Below are 26,696 nucleotides of genomic sequence, written 5' to 3'. Positions count from 1 at the left end.
GAAGAGCAGACAGACCCAACTCTGTCAATGTGAGACACCCAGGGAAGAGCAGACTGACACCACTCTGTCAATGTAACACCCCCAGGCAACAGCTGACCGACCTCACTTTGGCAATGTAACACACACAGGGATGAGCAGACCTACCTCACTATGGCAATGTAACACACACAAAAAGGGATGAGCAGACAGACCTCACTCTGATAATGTAACACACCTAGGGAAGAGCAGACTGACCCCACTCTGTCAATGTAACACACCCAAGGAAGATCAGACTGACCCCACTCTGTCAATGTAACACACGCAGGGAAGAGCAGACTGAACCCACTCTGTCAATGTAACACACCCAGGGAAGAGCAAACTGACTCTAATCTGACAATGAAACACACCCAGGGAAGAGCAGACTGACTCTAATCTGTCAATGTAACACACCCGGGAAGAGCAGACTGACCCCACTCAGTCAATGTAACCCTCCCAGGGAATAGCAGACTGACCCCAGTCTGTCAATGTAACACACCCAGAGAAGAGCAGACTGACCCCACTCTGTCAATGTGACACACCCAAGGAAGATCAGACTGACCCCACTCTGTCAATGTAACACACGCAGGGAAGAGCAGACTGAACCCACTCTGTCAAATTAACACAAGCAGGGAAGAGCAGACTGACCCAACTCTGTTAACGTAACACAACCAGGGAAGCGCAGAATGAACTCACTATGTCAATGTAACACACCCAGGGAAGAGCAGACTGATCGCACTCTGTCAATGTAACACACCCCGGGAAGAACAGACTGACCCCACTCTGTCAATGTAACACAACCAGGGAAGATCCCACTGACCCCACTGTGTCAATGTAACACACTCAGGGAAGAGCAGACTGACCCCACTCTGTCAATGTAACACACACAGGGAAGAGCAGACTGACCCCACTCTGTCAATGTAACACACCCTGGCAAGTGCAGACCGACCCCACTCTGTAAATGTAACACACCCAGGGAAGAGCAAACTGACTCTAATCTGACAATGAAACACACCCAGGGAAGAGCAGACTGACTCTAATCTGTCAATGTAACACACCCGGGAAGAGCAGACTGACCCCACTCAGTCAATGTAACCCTCCCAGGGAATAGCAGACTGACCCCAGTCTGTCAATGTAACACACCCAGAGAAGAGCAGACTGACCCCACTCTGTCAATGTGACACACCCAGGGAAGAGCAGACTGACCCAACTCTGTTAACGTAACACAACCAGGGAAGCGCAGAATGAACTCACTATGCCAATGTAACACACCCAGGGAAGAGCACACTGACCCCACTCTGTCAATGTAACACCCCCAGGGAAGAGCAGACTGACCCCACGCTGTCAATGTAACACACCCAGGGAAGAGCAGACTGACCCAACTCTGTCAATGTGAGACACCCAGGGAAGAGCAGACTGACCCCACTCTGTCAATGTAACCCACCCAAGGAAGAGTAGACTGACCGCACTCTGTCAATGTAACACACCCAGGGAAGAGCAGACTGACCCCACTTAGTCAATATCACACACCCACTGAAGAGCAGACTGACCCCACACTGTCAATGTAACACCCTCAGGCAAGAGCAGACTGACCCACTCTGTCAATGTAACACGCCGAGGGAAGAGCAGACTGACCCCACTCTGTCAATGTAACACACCCAGGGAAGATCCCACTGACCCCACTGTGTCAATGTAACACACTCAGGGAAGAGCAGACTGACCCCACTCTGTCAATGTAACACAACCAGGGAAGATCCCACTGACCCCACTGTGTCAATGTAACACACTCAGGGAAGAGCAGACTGACCCCACTCTGTCAATGTAACACACAGAGGGAAGAGCAGACTGACCCCACTCTGTCAATGTAACACACCCTGGCAAGTGCAGACTGACCCCACTCTGTAAATGTAACACACCCAGGGAACAGCAGACTGACTCTAATCTGACAATGTAACACACCCAGGGAAGAGCAGACTGACTCTAATCTGTCAATGTAACACACCCAGGGAAGAGCAGACTGACCCCACTCAGTCAATGTAACCCTCCCAGGGAAGAGCAGACTGACCCCAGTCTGTCAATGTAACACACCCAGAGAAGAGCAGACTGACCCCACTCTGTCAATGTAACACACCCAGGGAAGAGCAGACTGACCCAACTCTTTCAATGTGAGACACCCAGGGAAGAGCAGACTGACCCCACTCTGTCAATGTAACACACCCAGGGAAGAGCAGACTGACCTCACTCTGTCAATGTAACACACCCAGGGAAGAGCAGACTGACCCGACTCTGTCAATGTAACACACACAGGGAAGAGCAGACTGACCCCACTCTGTCAATGTAACACACCTAGGGAAGAGCAGTCTGACCCGACTCTGTCAATGTAACACACACAGGGAAGAGCAGACTGACCCCACTGTGTCAATGTTACACACCCAGCGAAGAGCAGACTGACCCCACTGTGTCAATGTAACACACTCAGGGAAGAGCAGACTGACCCCACTCGGTCAATGTAACCCTCCCAGGGAAGAGCAAACAGACCCCACTCTGTCAATGTAACACACCCAGGAAAGAGCAGACTGACCCCACCCTGTCAATGTAACACACCCTGGGAAGAGCAGACACACCCCACTCTGTCAATGTAACACACCCAGGGAAGAGCAGACTGACCCCACTCTGTCAATGTAACACACCCAGGGAAGAACAGACTGACCCCACTGTGTCAATGTAACAAACTTGGGGAAGAACAGACTGACCCCACTCTGTCAATGTCATGAACCCAGGGAAGAGCAGACTGACCGCACTCTGTCAATGTCACGCACGCAGGGAAGAGCAGACTGACCCCACTGTGTCAATGTAACACACCCAGGGAAGAGCAGACTGACCCCACACATTAAATGTAACACATCCAGGGAAGAGCAGACTGACCCCTTTCTGTCAATGTAACACACCCTGGGAAGAGCAGACTGACACCACTCTGTCAATGTAACACACCCAGGGAAGAGCAGACTGACACCACTCTGTCAATGTCACGCACCCAGGGAAGAGCAGACTGACCGCACACTGTCAATGTAACACACCCAGGGAAGAGCAGATTGACCCCACTGTGTCAATGTGACACACCCAGGGAAGAGCAGACTGACCCCACACTTTCAATGTAACCCACCGAGGGAAGAGCAGATTGACCCCTCTCTGTCAATGTAACACACCCAGGGGAGAGCAGACTGAAACCACTCTGGCAATGTAACACACCCAGGGAAGAGCAGACTGACCTCACCCGGTCAAATATAACAGACACAGGGAAGAGCAGACTGACCACACTCTGTCATTGCAACACACCCAGGGAAGAGCAGACTCACCCCTTTCTGTCAACGTTATACACCCAGGGAAGATCAGACTGACCCAACTCTGTCAATGTAACACACCGCGGGAAGAGCAGACTGACCCCACTCGGTCAATGTAAAACACCCAAGGAAGAGCCGACTGACCCCACTCGGTCATTGTAACACACCCAGGGAAGAGCAGACTGACCCCTCTCTGTCAATGTAACACACCCAGGGAAGAGCAGACTGACCCCACTCTGTCATTGTAACACACCCAGGGAAGAGCAGACTGACCCCACTGTGTCAATGTAACACACCCAGGGAAGAGCAGACTGACCCCTCTCTGTCAATGTAACACACCCAGGGAAGAGCAGACTGACCCCACTCTGTAAATGTAATACACACAGGGAACAGCAGACTGACCCCACTCTGTCAATGTCACGCACCCAGGGAAGAGCAGACTGACCCCACCCTGTCAAAGTAACACACCCAGGGAAGGGCAGACTGACCCCACTCTGTCAATGTAACACTCCCAGGGAAGAGCAGACTGACCCCACTCTGTCAATTTAAAACACCCAGGGAAGTGCACGCTGACCCCACTCTGTCAATGTAACACACCCAGGGAAGAGCAGACTGACCCCACTCTGTCAATGTAACACACCCTGGGAAGATCCCACTGACCCCACTGTGTCAATGTAACACACTCAGGGAAGAGCAGACTGACCCCACTCTGTCAATGTAACACAACCAGGGAAGATCCCACTGACCCCACTGTGTCAATGTAACACACTCAGGGAAGAGCAGACTGACCCCACTCTGTCAAAGTAACACACAGAGGGAAGAGCAGACTGACCCCACTCTGTCAATGTAACACACCCTGGCAAGTGCAGACTGACCCCACTCTGTAAATGAAACACACCCAGGGAAGAGCAGACTGACTCTAATCTGACAATGTAACACACCCAGGGAAGAGCAGACTGACCCCAGTCTGTCAATGTAACACACCCAGAGAAGAGCAGACTGACCCCACTCTGTCAATGTTACACACCCAGGGAAGAGCAGACTGACCCAACTCTGTCAATGTGAGACACCCAGGGAAGAGCAGACTGACCCCACTCTGTCAATGTAAAACACCCAGGGAAGAGCAGACTGACCCAACTCTCTCAAAGTAACACACCCAGGGAAGAGCAGACTGACCCAACTCTGTTCATGTAACCCAACCAAAAATCGCAGAATGACCTCACGCTGTCAATGTAAAGCACCCAGGGAAGAGCAGACTGACCCAACTCTGTCAATGTAACCCACCCAGGGATGAGCAAACAGACCCCACTCTGTCAATGGAACACACCCAGGAAAGAGCAGACTGACCTCACTCTGTCAATGTAACACACCAAGGGAAGGGCAGACTGACCCCACTCTCTCAAAGTAACACACCTAGGCAAGAGCAGACTGACATCACTCTGTCAACGTAACACTCCCAGGGAAGAGCAGACTGACCCCACTCTGTCAATGTAACACACCTAGGGAAGAGCAGGCTGAACCCACTGTGTCAATGTAACACACTCAGTCAAGAGCAGACTGACCCCACTCTGACAATGTAACACACCCAGGAAAGAGCAGGCTGACCCCACTGTGTCAATGTAACACACCCAGGGAAGTGCAGATTGACCCTACTCTGTCAATGTAACACACTCAGGGAAGAGCAGACTGACCCCACTCGGTCAATGTAACCCTCCCAGGGAAGAGCAAACAGACCCCACTCTGTCAATGCAACACACCCAGGGAAGAGCAGACTGACCTCACTCTGTCAATGTAAAACACCAAGGGAAGAGCAGACTGACCTCACTCTGTCAATGTAACACACTCAGGGAATAGCAGACTGACACCACTCGGTCAATGTAACCCTCCCAGGGAAGAGCAAACAGACCTCACTCTGTCAATGTAACACACCCAGGGAAGAGCAGACTGACCCAACTCTGTCAAATGTAACTCACCCAGGGGAGATCCGACTGACATCACTCTGTCAAAGTAACCCACCCAAGGAAGAGCAGACTGACCCCACTCTGTCAATGTAACACACCCAGGGAAGAGCAGACTGACCCAACTCTGTTCATGTAACCCAACCAGGGAATCGCAGAATGACCTCACTCTGTCAATGTAACACAACCAGGGAAGAGCAGACTGACCCCACTCTGTCAATGTAACCCACCCAGGGATGAGCAGACTGACCCCACTCTGTCAATGTAACACACCCAGGGAAGAGCAGATTGACCACACTCTGTCAATGTAACACACCCAGGGAATAGCAGACTGACCACACTCTGTCAATGTAACACACCTAGGGAAGAGGAGACTGGCACCACTCTGTCAATGTAACACACCCAGGGAAGAGCAGATTGACCCTACTCTGTCAATGTAACACACCCAGGGAAGAGCAGACTGACTCCACACTGTCAATGTAACACACCCAGGGAATCGCAGAATGACCTCACTCTGTCAATGTAACACACCCAGGGAAGAGCAGACTGACCCCACTCTGTCAATGTAACCCACCCAGGGATGAGCAGACTGACCCCACTCTGTCAATGTAACACACCCAGGGAATAGCAGACTGACCACACTCTGTCAATGTAACACACCCAGGGAAGAGCAGACTGACTCTACTCTGTCAATGTAACACACCTAGGGAAGAGGAGACTGGCACCACTCTGTCAATGTAACACACCCAGGGAAGAGCAGACAGACCCAACTCTGTCAATGTAACACACCCAGGGAAGAGCAGACTGACTCCACACTGTCAATGTAACACACCCAGGGAAGCGCAGAATGAACTCACTCTGTCAATGTAACACACCCAGGGAAGAGCAGACTGAGCCCACTCTCTCCAAGTAACACACCCAGGGAAGAGCAGACTGACCCAACTCTGTTCATGTAACCCAACCAAAAATCGCAGAATGACCTCACGCTGTCAATGTAAAGCACCCAGGGAAGAGCAGACTGACCCCACTCTGTCAATGTAACACACCTAGGGAAGAGCAGACTGACACCACTCTGTCAATGTAACACACCCAGGGAAGAGCAGACAGACCCAACTCTGTCAATGTGTGACACCCAGGGAAGAGCAGACTGACACCACTCTGTCAATGTAACACCCCCAGGCAACAGCAGACCGACCTCACTTTGGCAATGTAACACACACAGGGATGAGCAGACCTACCTCACTATGGCAATGTAACACACACAAAAAGGGATCAGCAGACAGACCTCACTCTGATAATGTAACACACCTAGGGAAGAGCAGACTGACCCCACTCTGTCAATGTAACACACCCAAGGAAGATCAGACTGACCCCACTCTGTCAATGTAACACACGCAGGGAAGAGCAGACTGAACCCACTCTGTCAAATTAACACAAACAGGGAAGAGCAGACTGACCCAACTCTGTTAACGTAACACAACCAGGGAAGCGCAGAATGAACTCACTATGTCAATGTAACACACCCAGGGAAGAGCAGACTGATCGCACTCTGTCAATGTAACACACCCCGGGAAGAACAGACTGACCCCACTCTGTCAATGTAACACAACCAGGGAAGATCCCACTGACCCCACTGTGTCAATGTAACACACTCAGGGAAGAGCAGACTGACCCCACTCTGTCAATGTAACACACACAGGGAAGAGCAGACTGACCCCACTCTGTCAATGTAACACACCCTGGCAAGTGCAGACTGACCCCACTCTGTAAATGTAACACACCCAGGGAAGAGCAAACTGACTCTAATCTGACAATGAAACACACCCAGGGAAGAGCAGACTGACTCTAATCTGTCAATGTAACACACCCGGGAAGAGCAGACTGACCCCACTCAGTCAATGTAACCCTCCCAGGGAATAGCAGACTGACCCCAGTCTGTCAATGTAACACACCCAGAGAAGAGCAGACTGACCCCACTCTGTCAATGTGACACACCCAGGGAAGAGCAGACTGACCCAACTCTGTTAACGTAACACAACCAGGGAAGCGCAGAATGAACTCACTATGCCAATGTAACACACCCAGGGAAGAGCACACTGACCCCACTCTGTCAATGTAACACACCCAGGGAAGAGCAGACTGAACCCACTCTGTCAATGTAACACACCCAGGGAAGAGCAGACTGACCCAACTCTGTCAATGTGAGACACCCAGGGAAGAGCAGACTGACCCCACTCTGTCAATGTAACCCACCCAAGGAAGAGTAGACTGACCGCACTCTGTCAATGTAACACACCCAGGGAAGAGCAGACTGACCCCACTTAGTCAATATCACACACCCACTGAAGAGCAGACTGACCCCACACTGTCAATGTAACACCCTCAGGCAAGAGCAGACTGACCCACTCTGTCAATGTAACACGCCGAGGGAAGAGCAGACTGACCCCACTCTGTCAATGTAACACACCCAGGGAAGATCCCACTGACCCCACTGTGTCAATGTAACACACTCAGGGAAGAGCAGACTGACCCCACTCTGTCAATGTAACACAACCAGGGAAGATCCCACTGACCCCACTGTGTCAATGTAACACACTCAGGGAAGAGCAGACTGACCCCACTCTGTCAATGTAACACACAGAGGGAAGAGCAGACTGACCCCACTCTGTCAATGTAACACACCCTGGCAAGTGCAGACTGACCCCACTCTGTAAATGTAACACACCCAGGGAAGAGCAGACTGACTCTAATCTGACAATGTAACACACCCAGGGAAGAGCAAACTGACTCTAATCTGTCAATGTAACACACCCAGGGAAGAGCAGACTGACCCCACTCAGTCAATGTAACCCTCCCAGGGAAGAGCAGACTGACCCCAGTCTGTCAATGTAACACACCCAGAGAAGAGCAGACTGACCCCACTCTGTCAATGTAACACACCCAGGGAAGAGCAGACTGACCCAACTCTTTCAATGTGAGACACCCAGGGAAGAGCAGACTGACCCCACTCTGTCAATGTAACACACCCAGGGAAGAGCAGACTGACCTCACTCTGTCAATGTAACACACCCAGGGAAGAGCAGACTGACCCGACTCTGTCAATGTAACACACACAGGGAAGAGCAGACTGACCCCACTCTGTCAATGTAACACACCTAGGGAAGAGCAGTCTGACCCGACTCTGTCAATGTAACACACACAGGGAAGAGCAGACTGACCCCACTGTGTCAATGTAACACACCCAGCGAAGAGCAGACTGACCCCACTGTGTCAATGTAACACACTCAGGGAAGAGCAGACTGACCCCACTCGGTCAATGTAACCCTCCCAGGGAAGAGCAAACAGACCCCACTCTGTCAATGTAACACACCCAGGAAAGAGCAGACTGACCCCACCCTGTCAATGTAACACACCCTGGGAAGAGCAGACACACCCCACTCTGTCAATGTAACACACCCAGGGAAGAGCAGACTGACCCCACTCTGTCAATGTAACACACCCAGGGAAGAACAGACTGACCCCACTGTGTCAATGTAACAAACTTGGGGAAGAACAGACTGACCCCACTCTGTCAATGTCATGAACCCAGGGAAGAGCAGACTGACCGCACTCTGTCAATGTCACGCACGCAGGGAAGAGCAGACTGACCCCACTGTGTCAATGTAACACACCCAGGGAAGAGCAGACTGACCCCACACATTCAATGTAACACATCCAGGGAAGAGCAGACTGACCCCTTTCTGTCAATGTAACACACCCTGGGAAGAGCAGACTGACACCACTCTGTCAATGTAACACACCCAGGGAAGAGCAGACTGACCCCACTCTGTCAATGTCATGCACCCAGGGAATAGCAGACTGACCGCACACTGTCAATGTAACACACCCAGGGAAGAGCAGATTGACCCCACTGTGTCAATGTGACACACCCAGGGAAGAGCAGACTGACCCCACACTTTCAATGTAACCCACCGAGGGAAGAGCAGATTGACCCCTCTCTGTCAATGTAACACACCCAGGGGAGAGCAGACTGAAACCACTCTGGCAATGTAACACACCCAGGGAAGAGCAGACTGACCTCACCCGGTCAAATATAACAGACACAGGGAAGAGCAGACTGACCACACTCTGTCATTGCAACACACCCAGGGAAGAGCAGACTCACCCCTTTCTGTCAACTTTATACACCCAGGGAAGATCAGACTGACCCAACTCTGTCAATGTAACACACCGCGGGAAGAGCAGACTGACCCCACTCGGTCAATGTAAAACACCAAAGGAAGAGCAGACTGACCCCACTCGGTCATTGTAACACACCCAGGGAAGAGCAGACTGACCCCTCTCTGTCAATGTAACACACCCAGGGAAGAGCAGACTGACCCCACTCTGTCATTGTAACACACCCAGGGAAGAGCAGACTGACCCCACTGTGTCAATGTAACACACCCAGGGAAGAGCAGACTGACCCCTCTCTGTCAATGTAACACACCCAGGGAAGAGCAGACTGACCCCACTCTGTAAATGTAATACACACAGGGAACAGCAGACTGACCCCACTCTGTCAATGTCACGCACCCAGGGAAGAGCAGACTGACCCCACCCTGTCAAAGTAACACACCCAGGGAAGGGCAGACTGACCCCACTCTGTCAATGTAACACTCCCAGGGAAGAGCAGACTGACCCCACTCTGTCAATAAAAACACCCAGGGAAGTGCACGCTGACCCCACTCTGTCAATGTAACACACCCAGGGAAGAGCAGAATGACCCCACTCTGTCAATGTAACACCCCCTGGGAAGATCCCACTGACCCCACTGTGTCAATGTAACACACTCAGGGAAGAGCAGACTGACCCCACTCTGTCAATGTAACACAACCAGGGAAGATCCCACTGACCCCACTGTGTCAATGTAACACACTCAGGGAAGAGCAGACTGACCCCACTCTGTCAATGTAACACACAGAGGGAAGAGCAGACTGACCCCACTCTGTCAATGTAACACACCCTGGCAAGTGCAGACTGACCCCACTCTGTAAATGAAACACACCCAGGGAAGAGCAGACTGACTCTAATCTGACAATGTAACACACCCAGGGAAGAGCAGACTGACCCCAGTCTGTCAATGTAACACACCCAGAGAAGAGCAGACTGACCCCACTCTGTCAATGTTACACACCCAGGGAAGAGCAGACTGACCCAACTCTGTCAATGTAAGACACCCAGGGAAGAGCAGACTGACCCCACTCTGTCAATGTAAAACACCCAGGGAAGAGCAGACTGACCCAACTCTCTCAAAGTAACACACCCAGGGAAGAGCAGACTGACCCAACTCTGTTCATGTAACCCAACCAAAAATCGCAGAATGACCTCACGCTGTCAATGTAAAGCACCCAGGGAAGAGCAGACTGACCCAACTCTGTCAATGTAACCCACCCAGGGATGAGCAAACAGACCCCACTCTGTCAATGGAACACACCCAGGAAAGAGCAGACTGACCTCACTCTGTCAATGTAACACACCAAGGGAAGAGCAGACTGACCCCACTCTCTCAAAGTAACACACCTAGGCAAGAGCAGACTGACATCACTCTGTCAACGTAACACACCCAGGGAAGAGCAGACTGACCCCACTCTGTCAATGTAACACACCTAGGGAAGAGCAGGCTGAACCCACTGTGTCAATGTAACACACTCAGGCAAGAGCAGACTGACCCCACTCTGAAAATGATACACACCCAGGAAAGAGCAGGCTGACCCCACTGTGTCAATGTAACACACCCAGGGAAGTGCAGATTGACCCTACTCTGTCAATGTAACACACTCAGGGAAGAGCAGACTGACCCCACTCGGTCAATGTAACCCTCCCAGGGAAGAGCAAACAGACCCCACTCTGTCAATGCAACACACCCAGGGAAGAGCAGACTGACCTCACTCTGTCAATGTAAAACACCAAGGGAAGTGCAGACTGACCTCACTCTGTCAATGTAACACACTCAGGGAATAGCAGACTGACACCACTCGGTCAATGTAACCCTCCCAGGGAAGAGCAAACAGACCTCACTCTGTCAATGTAACACACCCAGGGAAGAGCAGACTGACCCAACTCTGTCAAATGTAACTCACCCAGGGGAGATCCGACTGACATCACTCTGTCAAAGTAACCCACCCAAGGAAGAGCAGACTGACCCCACTCTGTCAATGTAACACACCCAGGGAAGAGCAGACTGACCTCACTCTGTCAATGTAACACACCCAGGGAAGAGCAGACTGACCCAACTCTGTTCATGTAACCCAACCAGGGAATCGCAGAATGACCTCACTCTGTCAATGTAACACACCCAGGGAAGAGCAGACTGACCCCACTCTGTCAATGTAACCCACCCAGGGATGAGCAGACTGACCCCACTCTGTCAATGTAACACACCCAGGGAAGAGCAGATTGACCACACTCTGTCAATGTAACACACCCAGGGAATAGCAGACTGACCACACTCTGTCAATGTAACACACCTAGGGAAGAGGAGACTGGCACCTCTCTGTCAATGTAACACACCCAGGGAAGAGCAGATTGACCCTACTCTGTCAATGTAACACACCCAGGGAAGAGCAGACTGACTCCACACTGTCAATGTAACACACCCAGGGAATCGCAGAATGACCTCACTCTGTCAATGTAACACACCCAGGGAAGAGCAGACTGACCCCACTCTGTCAATGTAACCCACCCAGGGATGAGCAGACTGACCCCACTCTGTCAATGTAACACACCCAGGGAATAGCAGACTGACCACACTCTGTCAATGTAACACACCCAGGGAAGAGCAGACTGACTCTACTCTGTCAATGTAACACACCTAGGGAAGAGGAGACTGGCACCACTCTGTCAATGTAACACACCCAGGGAAGAGCAGACAGACCCAACTCTGTCAATGTAACACACCCAGGGAAGAGCAGACTGACTCCACACTGTCAATGTAACACACCCAGGGAAGCGCAGAATGAACTCACTCTGTCAATGTAACACACCCAGGGAAGAGCAGACTGAGCCCACTCTCTCCAAGTAACACACCCAGGGAAGAGCAGACTGACCCAACTCTGTTCATGTAACCCAACCAAAAATCGCAGAATGACCTCACGCTGTCAATGTAAAGCACCCAGGGAAGAGCAGACTGACCCCACTCTGTGAATGTAACACACCTAGGGAAGAGCAGACTGACACCACTCTGTCAATGTAACACACCCAGGGAAGAGCAGACAGATCCAACTCTGTCAATGTGAGACACCCAGGGAAGAGCAGACTGACACCACTCTGTCAATGTAACACCCCCAGGCAACAGCAGACCGACCTCACTTTGGCAATGTAACACACACAGGGATGAGCAGACCTACCTCACTATGGCAATGTAACACACACAAAAAGGGATCAGCAGACAGACCTCACTCTGATAATGTAACACACCTAGGGAAGAGCAGACTGACCCCACTCTGTCAATGTAACACACCCAAGGAAGATCAGACTGACCCCACTCTGTCAATGTAACACACGCAGGGAAGAGCAGACTGAACCCACTCTGTCAAATTAACACAAACAGGGAAGAGCAGACTGACCCAACTCTGTTAACGTAACACAACCAGGGAAGCGCAGAATGAACTCACTATGTCAATGTAACACACCCAGGGAAGAGCAGACTGATCGCACTCTGTCAATGTAACACACCCCGGGAAGAACAGACTGACCCCACTCTGTCAATGTAACACAACCAGGGAAGATCCCACTGACCCCACTGTGTCAATGTAACACACTCAGGGAAGAGCAGACTGACCCCACTCTGTCAATGTAACACACACAGGGAAGAGCAGACTGACCCCACTCTGTCAATGTAACACACCCTGGCAAGTGCAGACTGACCCCACTCTGTAAATGTAACACACCCAGGGAAGAGCAAACTGACTCTAATCTGACAATGAAACACACCCAGGGAAGAGCAGACTGACTCTAATCTGTCAATGTAACACACCCGGGAAGAGCAGACTGACCCCACTCAGTCAATGTAACCCTCCCAGGGAATAGCAGACTGACCCCAGTCTGTCAATGTAACACACCCAGAGAAGAGCAGACTGACCCCACTCTGTCAATGTGACACACCCAGGGAAGAGCAGACTGACCCAACTCTGTTAACGTAACACAACCAGGGAAGCGCAGAATGAACTCACTATGCCAATGTAACACACCCAGGGAAGAGCACACTGACCCCACTCTGTCAATGTAACACACCCAGGGAAGAGCAGACTGACCCCACTCTGTCAATGTAACACACCCAGGGAAGAGCAGACTGACCCAACTCTGTCAATGTGAGACACCCAGGGAAGAGCAGACTGACCCCACTCTGTCAATGTAACCCACCCAAGGAAGAGTAGACTGACCGCACTCTGTCAATGTAACACACCCAGGGAAGAGCAGACTGACCCCACTTAGTCAATATCACACACCCACTGAAGAGCAGACTGACCCCACACTGTCAATGTAACACCCTCAGGCAAGAGCAGACTGACCCACTCTGTCAATGTAACACGCCCAGGGAAGAGCAGACTGACCCCACTCTGTCAATGTAACACACCCAGGGAAGATCCCACTGACCCCACTGTGTCAATGTAACACACTCAGGGAAGAGCAGACTGACCCCACTCTGTCAATGTAACACAACCAGGGAAGATCCCACTGACCCCACTGTGTCAATGTAACACACTCAGGGAAGAGCAGACTGACCCCACTCTGTCAATGTAACACACAGAGGGAAGAGCAGACTGACCGCACTCTGTCAATGTAACACACCCTGGCAAGTGCAGACTGACCCCACTCTGTAAATGTAACACACCCAGGGAAGAGCAGACTGACTCTAATCTGACAATGTAACACACCCAGGGAAGAGCAGACTGACCCCACTCAATCAATGTAACCCTCCCAGGGAAGAGCAGACTGACCCCAGTCTGTCAATGTAACACACCCAGAGACGAGCAGACTGACCCCACTCTGTCAATGTAACACACCCAGGGAAGAGCAGACTGACCCAACTCTTTCAATGTGAGACACCCAGGGAAGAGCAGACTGACCCCACTCTGTCAATGTAACACACCCAGGGAAGAGCAGACTGACCTCACTCTGTCAATGTAACACACCCAGGGAAGAGCAGACTGACCCGACTCTGTCAATGTAACACACACAGGGAAGAGCAGACTGACCCCACTCTGTCAATGTAACACACCTAGGGAAGAGCAGACTGACCCGACTCTGTCAATGTAACACACACAGGGAAGAGCAGACTGACCCCACTGTGTCAATGTAACACACCCAGGGAAGAGCAGACTGACCCCACTGTGTCAATGTAACACACTCAGGGAAGAGCAGACTGACCCCACTCGGTCAATTTAACCCTCCCAGGGAAGAGCAAACAGACCCCACTCTGTCAATGGAACACACCCAGGAAAGAGCAGACTGACCTCACGCTGTCAATGTAACACACCCAGGGAAGAGCAGACTGACCCCACTCTCTCAAAGTAACACACCTAGGCAAGAGCAGACTGACATCACTCTGTCAATGTAACACACCCAGGGAAGAGCAGGCTGAACCCACTGTGTCAATGTAACACACTCAGGGAAGAGCAGACTGACCCCACTCTGTTTATATAACACAACCAGGGAAGATCCCACTGACCCCACTGTGTCAATGTATTACACTCAGGGAAGAGCAGACTGACCCCACTCTGTCAATGTAACACACACAGGGAAGAGCAGACTGACCCCACTCTGTCAATGCAACACACCCTGGCAAGTGCAGACTGACCCCACTCTGTAAATGTAACACACCCAGGGAAGACCAGACTGACTCTAATCTGACAATGTAACACACCCAGGGAAGAGCAGACTGACCCCACTCAGTCAATGTAACCCTCCCAGGGAAGAGCAGACTGACCCCAGTCTGTCAATGTAACACACCCAGGGAAGAACAGACTGACCCCACTCTGTCAATGTAACACACCCAGGGAAGAGCAGACTGACCCAACTCTGTTAACGTAACCCAACCAGGGAAGCGCAGAATGAACTCACTCTGTCAATGTAACACACCCAGGGAAGAGTAGACTGACCCCACTCTGTCAATGTAACACACCCAGGGAAGAGCAGACTGACCCAACTCTGTCAATGTGAGACACCCAGGGAAGAGCAGAGTGACCCCACTCAGTCAATATAACACACCCAGGGAAGAGCAGACTGACCTCACTCTGTCAATGTAACACACCCAGGGAAGAGCAGACTGACCCCACTCTGTCAATGTAACCCACCCAAGGAAGAGTAGACTGACACCACACTGTCAATGTAACACACCCAGGGAAGAGCAGACTGACTCTAATCTGACAATGTGACACACCCAGGGAAGAGCAGACTGACCCCACTCAGTCAATGTAACACACCCACTGAAGAGCAGACTGACCCCACTCTGTCAATGTAACACCCTCAGGCAAGAGCAGACTGACCACTCTCTGTCAATGTAACACGCCCAGGGAAGAGCAGACTTACCCCACTCTGTCAATGTAACACAGCCAGGGAAGAGCAGACTGACCCAACTCTGTCAATGTAACATACCCAGGGAAGAGCAGACTGACCCCACTCAGTCAATGTAACCCTCCCAGCGAAGAGCAGACTGACCCCACTCAGTCAATGTAAACCACCCAGGGAAGAGCAGACTGACCCAACTCTGTCAATGTAACCCACCCAGGGAAGAGCAGACTGACACCCCTCTGTCAATGTAACACACCCAGGGATGAGAAGACTGACCCCACTCTGTCAATGTAACACACCTAGGGAAGAGCAGACTGACCCGACTCTGTCAATGTAACACACACAGGGAAGAGCAGACTGACCCCACTCTGTCAATATACCCCACCCAGTGAAGTGCAGACTGACCCCACTCTGTCAATGTAACAGACCAAGGGAAGAGCAGAATGACCCCACTCTGTCAATGTAACACACCAAGGGAAGAGCAGACTGACCACACTCTGTCAATGTAACACACCCAGGGAAGAGCAGACTGTCCCCACTCTGTCAATGTAACACACCCAGGGACGAGCAGACTGACCTCACTCTGTCAATGTAACACACCCAGGGAAGAGCAGACTGACCCCACTCTGTCAATGTAACCCACCCAAGGAACAGTAGATTGACCCCACTCTGTCAATGTAACACACCCAGGGAAGAGCAGACTACTCTAATCTGACAATGTGACACACCCAGGGAAGAGCAGACTGACCCCACTCAGTCAATGAAACACACCCACTGAAGAGCAGACTGACCCCACTCTGTCAATGAAACACCCTCAGGCAAGAGCAGACTGACCCCACTCTGTCAATGTAACACGGCCAGGGAAGAGCTGACTAACCCCACTCTGTCAATGTAACACACCCAGGCAAGAGCAGACTGACCCCACTCTGTCAATGTAACGTACCCAGGGAAGAGCAGACTGACCCCACTCAGTCAATGTAACCCTCCCAGCGAAGAGCAGACTGACCCCACTCAGTCAATGTAACCCTCCCAGCGAAGAGCAGACTGACCCCAATCTGTCAATGTAACACACCCAGGGAAGAGCAGACTGACCCCACTCTGTCAATGTAACACACCCAGGGAAGAGCAGACTGACCCAACTCTGTTAACGTAACCAAACCAGGGAAGCGCAGAATGAACTCACTCTGTCAAAGTAACCCACCCAGGGATGAGCAGACTGACCCCACTCTGTCCATGTAACACACCTAGGGAAGAGCAGACTGACCCCACTCTGTCAATGTAACACACCCAGGGAAGAGCAGACTGACCCCACTGTGTCAATGTAACACACCCAGGGAAGAGCAGACTGACCCCACTGTGTCAATGTAACACACTCAGGGAAGAGCAGACTGACCCCACTCGGTCAATGTAACCCTCCCAGGGAGCAGCAAACAGACCCCACTCTGTCAATGGAACACACCCAGGAAAGAGCAGACTGACCTCACTCTGTCAATGTAACACATCAAGGGAAGAGCAGACTGACCCCACTCTCTCAAAGTAACACACCTAGGCAAGAGCAGACTGACATCACTCTGTCAATGTAACACACCCAGGGAAGAGTAGACTGACCCAACTCTGTCAATGTAACACACCTAGGGAAGAGCAGGCTGAACCCACTGTGTCAATGTAACACACTCAGGGAAGAGCAGACTGACCCGGCTCTGTCAATGTAACACAACCAGGGAAGATCAGACTGACCCCACTCTGTCAATGTAACACACCCTGGCAAGTGCAGACTGACCCCACTCTGTAAATGTAACACACCCAGGGAAGACCAGACTGACACTAATCTGACAATGTAACACACCCAGGGAAGAGCAGACTGACCCCACTCAGTCAATGTAATCCTCCCAGGGAAGAGCAGACTGACCCCAGTCTGTCAATCTAACACACCCAGGGAAGAGCAGACTGACCCCACTCTGTCAATGTAACACACCCAGGGAAGAGCAGACTGACCCAACTCTGTCAATGTGAGACACCGAGGGAAGAGCAGACTGACCCCACTCTGTCAATGTAACACACCCAGGGAAGAGCAGACTGACCTCACTCTGTCAATGTAACACACCCAGGGAAGAGCAGACTGACCCCACTCTGTCAATGTAACCCACCCAAGGAAGAGTAGACTGACCCCACTCTGTCAATGTAACACACCCAGGGAAGAGCAGACTGACTCTAATCTGACAATGTGTCACACCCAGGGAAGAGCAGACTGACCCCACTCAGTCAATGTAACACACCCACTGAAGAGCAGACTGACCCCACTCTGTCAATGTAACACCCTCAGGCAAGAGCAGACTGACCCCACTCTGTCAATGTAACACGCCCAGGGAAGAGCAGACTGACCCCACTCTGTCAATGTAACACAGCCAGGGAAGAGCAGACTGACCCCACTCTGTCAATGTAACATCCCCAGGGAAGAGCAGACTGACCCCACTCAGTCAATGTAACCCTCCCAGCGAAGAGCAGACTGACCGCACTCAGTCAATGTAAACCACCCAGGGATGAGCAGACTGACCCCAATCTGTCAATGTAACACACCCAGGGAAGAGCAGACTGACCCCACACTGTCAATGTAACACACCCATGGATGAGCAGACTGACCCCACTCTGTCAATGTAACACACCCAGGGAAGAGCAGACTGACCCCACTCTGTCAATGTAACACACACAGGGAAGAGCAAACTGACCCCACTCTGTGAATGTAACACACCCAGGGAAGAGCAGACTGACTTCACTCTGTCAATGTAACACACCCAGGGAAGAGCAGACAGACCCCATTCTGTCAATGTAACACACCCAGGGAAGAGCAGACTGACTCTAATCTGACAATGTAACACACCCAGGGAAGAGCAGACTGACAAAACTCTGTCATTGTTACACACCCAGGGAAGAGCAGACTGACCCCACTCTGTCAATGTAACAAACACAGGGAAGAGCAGACTGACCCCACACTGTCAATATAACACACCCAGGGAAGAGCAGACTGACCCCACTCTGTCAATGTAACACACCCAGGGAAGAGTAGACTGACCCAACACTGTCAATGTAACACACCCAGGGAAGAGCAGACTGACCCCACTCTGTCAATGTCACACACCCAGGGAAGAGCAGACTGACCCAACTCTGTCAATGTAACACAGCCAGGGAATAGCAGACTGTCCCCACTCGGTCAATGTAACACACCCAGGGAAGAGCAGACTGACCCCACTCTGTCAATGTAACACACCCAGGGAAGAGCAGACTGACCCCACTCTGTCAATATACCCCACCCAGGGAAGAGCAGACTGACCCCACTCTGTCAATGTAACACACCAAGGGAAGAGCAGACTGACCACACTCTGTCAATGTAACAGACCCAGGGAAGAGCAGACTGTCCTCACTCTGTCAATGTAACACACCCAGAGAAGAGCAGACTGACCTCACTCTGTCAATGTAACACACCCAGCGAAGAGCAGACTGACCCCACTCTGTCAATGTAACCCACCCAAGGAAGAGTAGACTGACCCCACTCTGTCAATGTAACAGACCCAGGGAAGAGCAGACTGACTCTAATCTGACAATGTGACACACCCAGGGAAGAGCAGACTGACCCCACTCAGTCAATGTAACACACCCACTGAAGAGCAGACTGACCCCACTCTGTCAATGTAACACCCTCAGGCAAGAGCAGACTGACCCCACTCTGTCAATGTAACACGCCCAGGGAAGAGCAGACTAACCCCACTCTGTCAATGTAACATACCCAGGGAAGAGCAGACTGACCCCACTCAGTCAAAGTAACCCTCCCAGCGAAGAGCAGACTGACCCCACTCAGTCAATGTAACCCACCCAGGGATGAGCAGACTGACCCCACTCTGTCAATGTAACACACCCAGGGAAGAGCAGACTGACCCCACTCTGTCAATGTAACACACCCAGGGATGAGCAGACTGACCCCACGCTGTCAATGTAACACACCCAGGGAAGAGCAGACTGACCCCACTCTGTCAATGTAACAAACCAAGGGAAGAGCAGACTGACCCCACTCTGTCAATGTAACAAACCAAGGGAAGAGCAGACTGACCCCACTCTGTCAATGTAACACACCCAGGGAAGACCAGACTGACCCAACTCTGTTAACGTAACACAACCAGGGAAGCGCAGAATGAACTCACTATGTCAATGTAATACACCCAGGGAAGAGCACACTGACCCCACTCTGTCAATGTAACACACCCAGGGATTAGCAGACTGACCCCACTCTGTCAATGTAACACACCCAGGGAAGAGCAGACTGAACTCACTCTGTCAATGTAACAGACCCAGGGAAGAGCAGACAGATCCCACTCTGACAATGTAACACACCCAGGGTAGAGAAGACTGACTCTAATCTGACAATGTAACACACCCAGGGAAGAGCAGACTGACAACACTCTGTCATTGTTACACACCCAGGGAAGAGCAGACTGACCCCACTCTGTCAATGTAACACACACAGGGAAGAGCAGACTGACCCCACCCTGTCAATGTAACACACCCAGGGAAGAGCAGACTGACCCCACTCTGTCAATGTAACACACCCAGGGAAGAGCAAACTGACCCAACTCTGTCAATGTAACACACCCAGGGAAGACCAGACTGACTCTAATCTGACAATGTAACACACCCAGGGAAGAGCAGACTGACCCGACTCTGTCAATGTAACACACACAGGGAAGAGCAGACTGACCCCACTCTGTCAATGTAACACACCCAGGGAAGAGCAGACTGACCCCACTCTGTCAATGTAACACGCCCAGGGAAGAGCAGACTGACCCAACTCTGTCAATGTAACACACCCAGGGAAGACCAGACTGACTCTAATCTGACAATGTAACACACCCAGGGAAGAGCAGACTGACCCCACTCAGTCAATCTAACCCTCCCAGGGAAGAGCAGACTGACCCCAGTCTGTCAATGTAACACACCCAGGGAAGAGCAGACTGACCCCACTCTGTAAATGTAACACACCCAGGGAAGACCAGACTGACTCTAATCTGACAATGTAACACACCCAGGGAAGAGCAGACTGACCCCACTCAGTCAATGTAACCCTCCCAGGGAAGAGCAGACTGACCACACTCTGTCAATGTAACACACCCAGGGAAGAGCAGACTGACCCAACTCTGTTAACGTAACCAAACCAGGGAAGCGCAGAATGAACTCACTCTGTCAATGTAACACAGCCAGGGAAGAGCAGACTGACCCCACTCTGTCAATGTAACACACCCAGGGAAGAGCAGACTGACCCAACTCTGTCAATGTGAGACACCCAGGGAAGAGCAGACTGACCCCACTCTGTCAATGTAACACACCCAGGGAAGAGCAGACTGACCTCACTCTGTCAATGTAACACACCCAGGGAAGAGCAGACTGACCCCACTCTGTCAATGTAACCCACCCAAGGAAGAGTAGACTGACCCCACTCTGTCAATGTAACACACCCAAGGAAGAGCAGACTGACTCTAATCTGACAATGTGACACACCCAGGGAAGAGCAGACTGACCCCACTCAGTCAATGTAACACACCCACTGAAGAGCAGACTGACCCCACTCTGTCAATGTAACACCCTCAGGCAAGAGCAGACTGACCCCACTCTGTCAATGTAACACGACCAGGGAAGACCAGACTGACCCCACTCTGTCAATGTAACACAGCCAGGGAAGAGCAGACTGACCCCACTCTGTAAATGTAACATACCCAGGGAAGAGCAGACTGACCCCACTCAGTCAATGTAACCCTCCCAGCGAAGAGCAGACTGACCGCACTCAGTCAATGTAAACCACCCAGGGATGAGCAGACTGACCCCAATCTGTCAATGTAACACACCCAGGGAAGAGCAGACTGACCGCACACTGTCAATGTAACCCACCCAGGGATGAGCAGACTGACCCCACTCTGTCAATGTAACACACCCAGGGAAGAGCAGACTGACCCCACTCTGTCAATGTAACACACACAGGGAAGAGCAAACTGACCCCACTCTGTCAATGTAACACACCTAGGGAAGAGCAGACTGACCCCACTCTGTCAATGTAACACACCCAGGGAAGAGCAGACTGACCTCACTCTGTCAATGTAACACACCCAGGGAAGAGCAGACAGACCCCACTCTGTCAATGTAACACACCCAGGGAAGAGCAGACTGACTCTAATCTGACAATGTAACACACCCAGAGAAGAGCAGACTGACAACACTCTGTCATTGTTACACACCCAGGGAAGAGCAGACTGACCCCACTCTGTCAATGTAACACACACAGGGAAGAGCAGACTGACCCCACACTGTCAATGTAACACACCCAGGGAAGAGCAGACTGACCCCACTCTGTCAATGTAACACACCCAGGGAAGAGTAGACTGACCCAACTCTGTCAATGTAACACACCCAGGGAAGAGCAGACTGACCCCACTCTGTCAATGTCACACACCCAGGGAAGAGCAGACTGACCCAACTCTGTCAATGTAACACACCCAGGGAATAGCAGACTGTCCCCACTCGGTCAATGTAACACACCCAGGGAAGAGCAGACTGACCCCACTCTGTCAATGTAACACACCCAGGGAAGAGCAGACTGACCCAACTCTGTCAATGTAACCCACCCAGGGAAGAGCAGACTGACCCCACTCAGTCAATGTAAAACACCCAAGGAAGAGCAGACTGACCCCACTCTGTCAATGTAACACACCCAGGGAAGAGCAGACTGACTCTAATCTGACAATGTGACACACCCAGGGAAGAGCAGACTGACCCCACTCAGTCAATGTAACACACCCACTGAAGAGCAGACTGACCCCACTCTGTCAATGTAACACCCTCAGGAAAGAGCAGACTGACCCCACTCTGTCAATGTAACACGCCCAGGGAAGAGCAGACTAACCCCACTCTGTCAATGTAACACACCCAGGGAAGAGCAGACTGACCCCACTCTGTCAATGTAACATACCCAGGGAAGAGCAGACTGACCCCACTCAGTCACTGTAAACCTCCCAGCGAAGAGCAGACTGACCCCCCTCTGTCAATGTAACACACCCAGGGAAGAGCACACTGACCCCACTCTGTCAATGTAACACACCCAGGGATGAGCAGACTGACCCCACTCTGTCCATGTAACACACCCAGGGAAGAGCAGACTGACCCCACTCTGTCAATGTAACACACCCAGGGATGAGCAGACTGACCCCACTCTGTCAATGTAACACACCCAGGGATGAGCAGACTGACCCCACTCTGTCCATGTAACACACCCAGGGAAGAGCAGACTGACCCCACTCTGTCAATGTAACACAACCAGGGATGAGCAGACTGACCCCACTCTGTTAATGCAACACACACAGGGAAGAGCAGACTGACCCAGCTCTGTTAACGTAACACAACCAGGGAAGCGCAGAATGAACTCACTATGTCAATGTAACACACCCAGGGAAGAGCACACTGACCCCACTCTGTCAATGTAACACACCCAGGGATGAGCAGACTGACCCCACTCTGTCAATGTAACACACCCAGGGAAGAGCAGACTGAACTCACTCTGTCAATGTAACACACCCAGGGTAGAGAAGACTGACTCTAATCTGACAATGTAACACACCCAGGGAAGAGCAGACTGACAACACTCTGTCATTGTTACACACCCAGGGAAGAGCAGACTGACCCCACTCTGTCAATGTAACACACACAGGGAAGAGCAGACTGACCCCACACTGTCAATGTAACACACCCAGGGAAGAGCAGACTGACCCCACTCTGTCAATGTAACACACCCAGGGAAGAGCAGACTGACCCAACTCTGTCAATGTAACACACCCAGGGAAGAGCAGACTGACCCCACTCTGTCAATGTCACACACCCAGGGAAGAGCAGACTGACCCAACTCTGTCAATGTAACACACCCAGGGAATAGCAGACTGTCCCCACTCGGTCAATGTAACACACCCAGGGAAGAGCAGACTGACCCCACACTGTCAATGTAGCACATCCAGGGAAGAGCAGACTGACCCCACTCTGTCAATGTAATACACCCAGGGAAGAGCAGACTGACCCAACTCTGGCAATGTAACCCACCAAGGGAAGAGGAGACTGACACCACTCTGTCAATGTAACACACCCAGGGAAGAGAAGACTGACCCCACTCTGTCAATGTAACACACCTAGGGAAGAGCAGACTGACCCGACTCTGTCAATGTAACACACACAGGGAAGAGCAGACTGACCCCACTCTGTCAATATACCCCACCCAGGGAAGAGCAGACTGAACCCACTCTGTCAATGTAACAGACCAAGGGAAGAGCAGACTGACCCCACTCTGTCAATGTAGTACACCAAGGGAAGAGCAGACAGTCCCCACTCTGTCAATGTAACACACCCAGGGAAGAGCAGACTGACCCCACTCTGTCAATGTAACCCACCCAAGGAAGAGCAGACCGACGCCACTCTGTCAATGTAACACACCCAGGGAAGAGCAGACTGACCCCACTCCTTCTATGTAACCCACCCAAGGAAGAGCAGACTGACCCCACTCTGTCAATGTAACCCACCCAAGGAAGAGCAGACTGCCCCCACTCTGTCAATGTAACCCATCCAGGGAAGAGCAGACTGCCCCCACTCTGTCAATGTAACCCATCCAGGGAAGAGCAGACTGACCCCACTCTGTCAATGTAACACACCCAGGAAAGAGCAGACTGACCCCACTCAGTCAATGTAACACACCCACTGAAGAGCAGATTGACCCTACTCTGTCAATGTAAAACACCCAGGGAAGAGCAGACTGACCCCACTCTGTTAATGTCACACACCCAGGGAAGAGCAGATTGACCCCACTCTGTCAATGTAACCCACCCAGGGAATAGCAGACTGACCCCACTCTGTTAATGTCACACACCCAGGGAATAGCAGACTGACCCCACTCTGTTAATGTCACACACACAGGGAAGAGCAGATTGACCCCACTCTGTCAATTTAACACACCCAGGGAAGGGCAGACTGACCCCACTCTGTCAATGTAACACACACAGGAAGAGCTGACTGACCCCACTCTGTCAATGTAACACACCCAGGGAAGAGCAGACTGACCCCACTCTGTCAATGTAACACACCCACTGAAGAGCTGACTGACCCCACTCTGTCAATGTAACACACCCAGGGAAGAGCAGACTGACCCCACTCTGTCAATGTAACAAACCAAGGGAAGAGCAGACTGACCCCACTCTGTCAATGTAACAAACCAAGGGAAGAGCAGACTGACCCCACTCTGTCAATGTAACACACCCAGGGAAGACCAGACTGACCCAACTCTGTTAACGTAACACAACCAGGGAAGCGCAGAATGAACTCACTATGTCAATGTAACACACCGAGGGAAGAGCACACTGACCCCACTCTGTCAATGTAACACACCCAGGGATTAGCAGACTGACCCCACTCTGTCAATGTAACACACCCAGGGAAGAGCAGACTGAACTCACTCTGTCAATGTAACAGACCCAGGGAAGAACAGACAGATCCCACTCTGACAATGTAACACACCCAGGGTAGAGAAGACTGAGTCTAATCTGACAATGTAACACACCCAGGGAAGAGCAGACTGACAACACTCTGTCATTGTTACACAACCAGGGAAGAGCAGACTGACCCCACTCTGTCAATGTAACACACCCAGGGAAGAGCAGACTGACCCCACTCTGTCAATGTAACACACCCAGGGAAGAGCAGACTGACCCAACTCTGTCAATGTAACACACCCAGGGAAGACCAGACTGACTCTAATCTGACAATGTAACACACCCAGGGAAGAGCAGACTGACCCCACTCAGTCAATGTAACCCTCCCAGGGAAGAGCAGACTGACCCCAGTCTGTCAATGTAACACACCCAGGGAAGAGCAGACTGACCCCACTCTGTCAATGTAACACGCCCAGGGAAGAGCAGACTGACCCAACTCTGTCAATGTAACACACCCAGGGAAGACCAGACTGACTCTAATCTGACAATGTGACACACCCAGGGAAGAGCAGACTGACCCCACTCTGTAAATGTAACACACCCACTGAAGAGCAGACTGACCCCACTCTGTCAATGTAACACACCCAGGGAAGAGCAGACTGACCCAACTCTGTCAATGTGAGACACCCAGGGAAGAGCAGACTGACCCCACTCTGTCAATGTAACACACCCAGGGAAGAGCAGACTGACCTCACTCTGTCAATGTAACACACCCAGGGAAGAGCAGACTGACCCCACTCTGTCAATGTAACCCACCCAAGGAAGAGTAGACTGACCCCACTCTGTCAATGTAACACACCCAAGGAAGAGCAGACTGACTCTAATCTGACAATGTGACACACCCAGGGAAGAGCAGACTGACCCCACTCAGTCAATGTAACACACCCACTGAAGAGCAGACTGACCCCACTCTGTCAATGTAACACCCTCAGGCAAGAGCAGACTGACCCCACTCTGTCAATGTAACACGCCCAGGGAAGAGCAGACTGACCCCACTCTGTCAATGTAACACAGCCAGGGAAGAGCAGACTGACCCCACTCTGTCAATGTAACATACCCAGGGAAGAGCAGACTGACCCCACTCAGTCAATGTAACCCTCCCAGCGAAGAGCAGACTGACCGCACTCAGTCAATGTAAACCACCCAGGGATGAGCAGACTGACCCCAATCTGTCAATGTAACACACCCAGGGAAGAGCAGACTGACCCCACACTGTCAATGTAACCCACCCAGGGAAGAGCAGACTGACAACACTCTGTCAATGTAAC

This window comes from Chiloscyllium punctatum, chromosome 17, assembly GCF_047496795.1.
Source record: "Chiloscyllium punctatum isolate Juve2018m chromosome 17, sChiPun1.3, whole genome shotgun sequence".
Classification (NCBI taxonomy): domain Eukaryota; kingdom Metazoa; phylum Chordata; class Chondrichthyes; order Orectolobiformes; family Hemiscylliidae; genus Chiloscyllium; species Chiloscyllium punctatum.
This window is presented reverse-complemented; position numbering follows the sequence as displayed.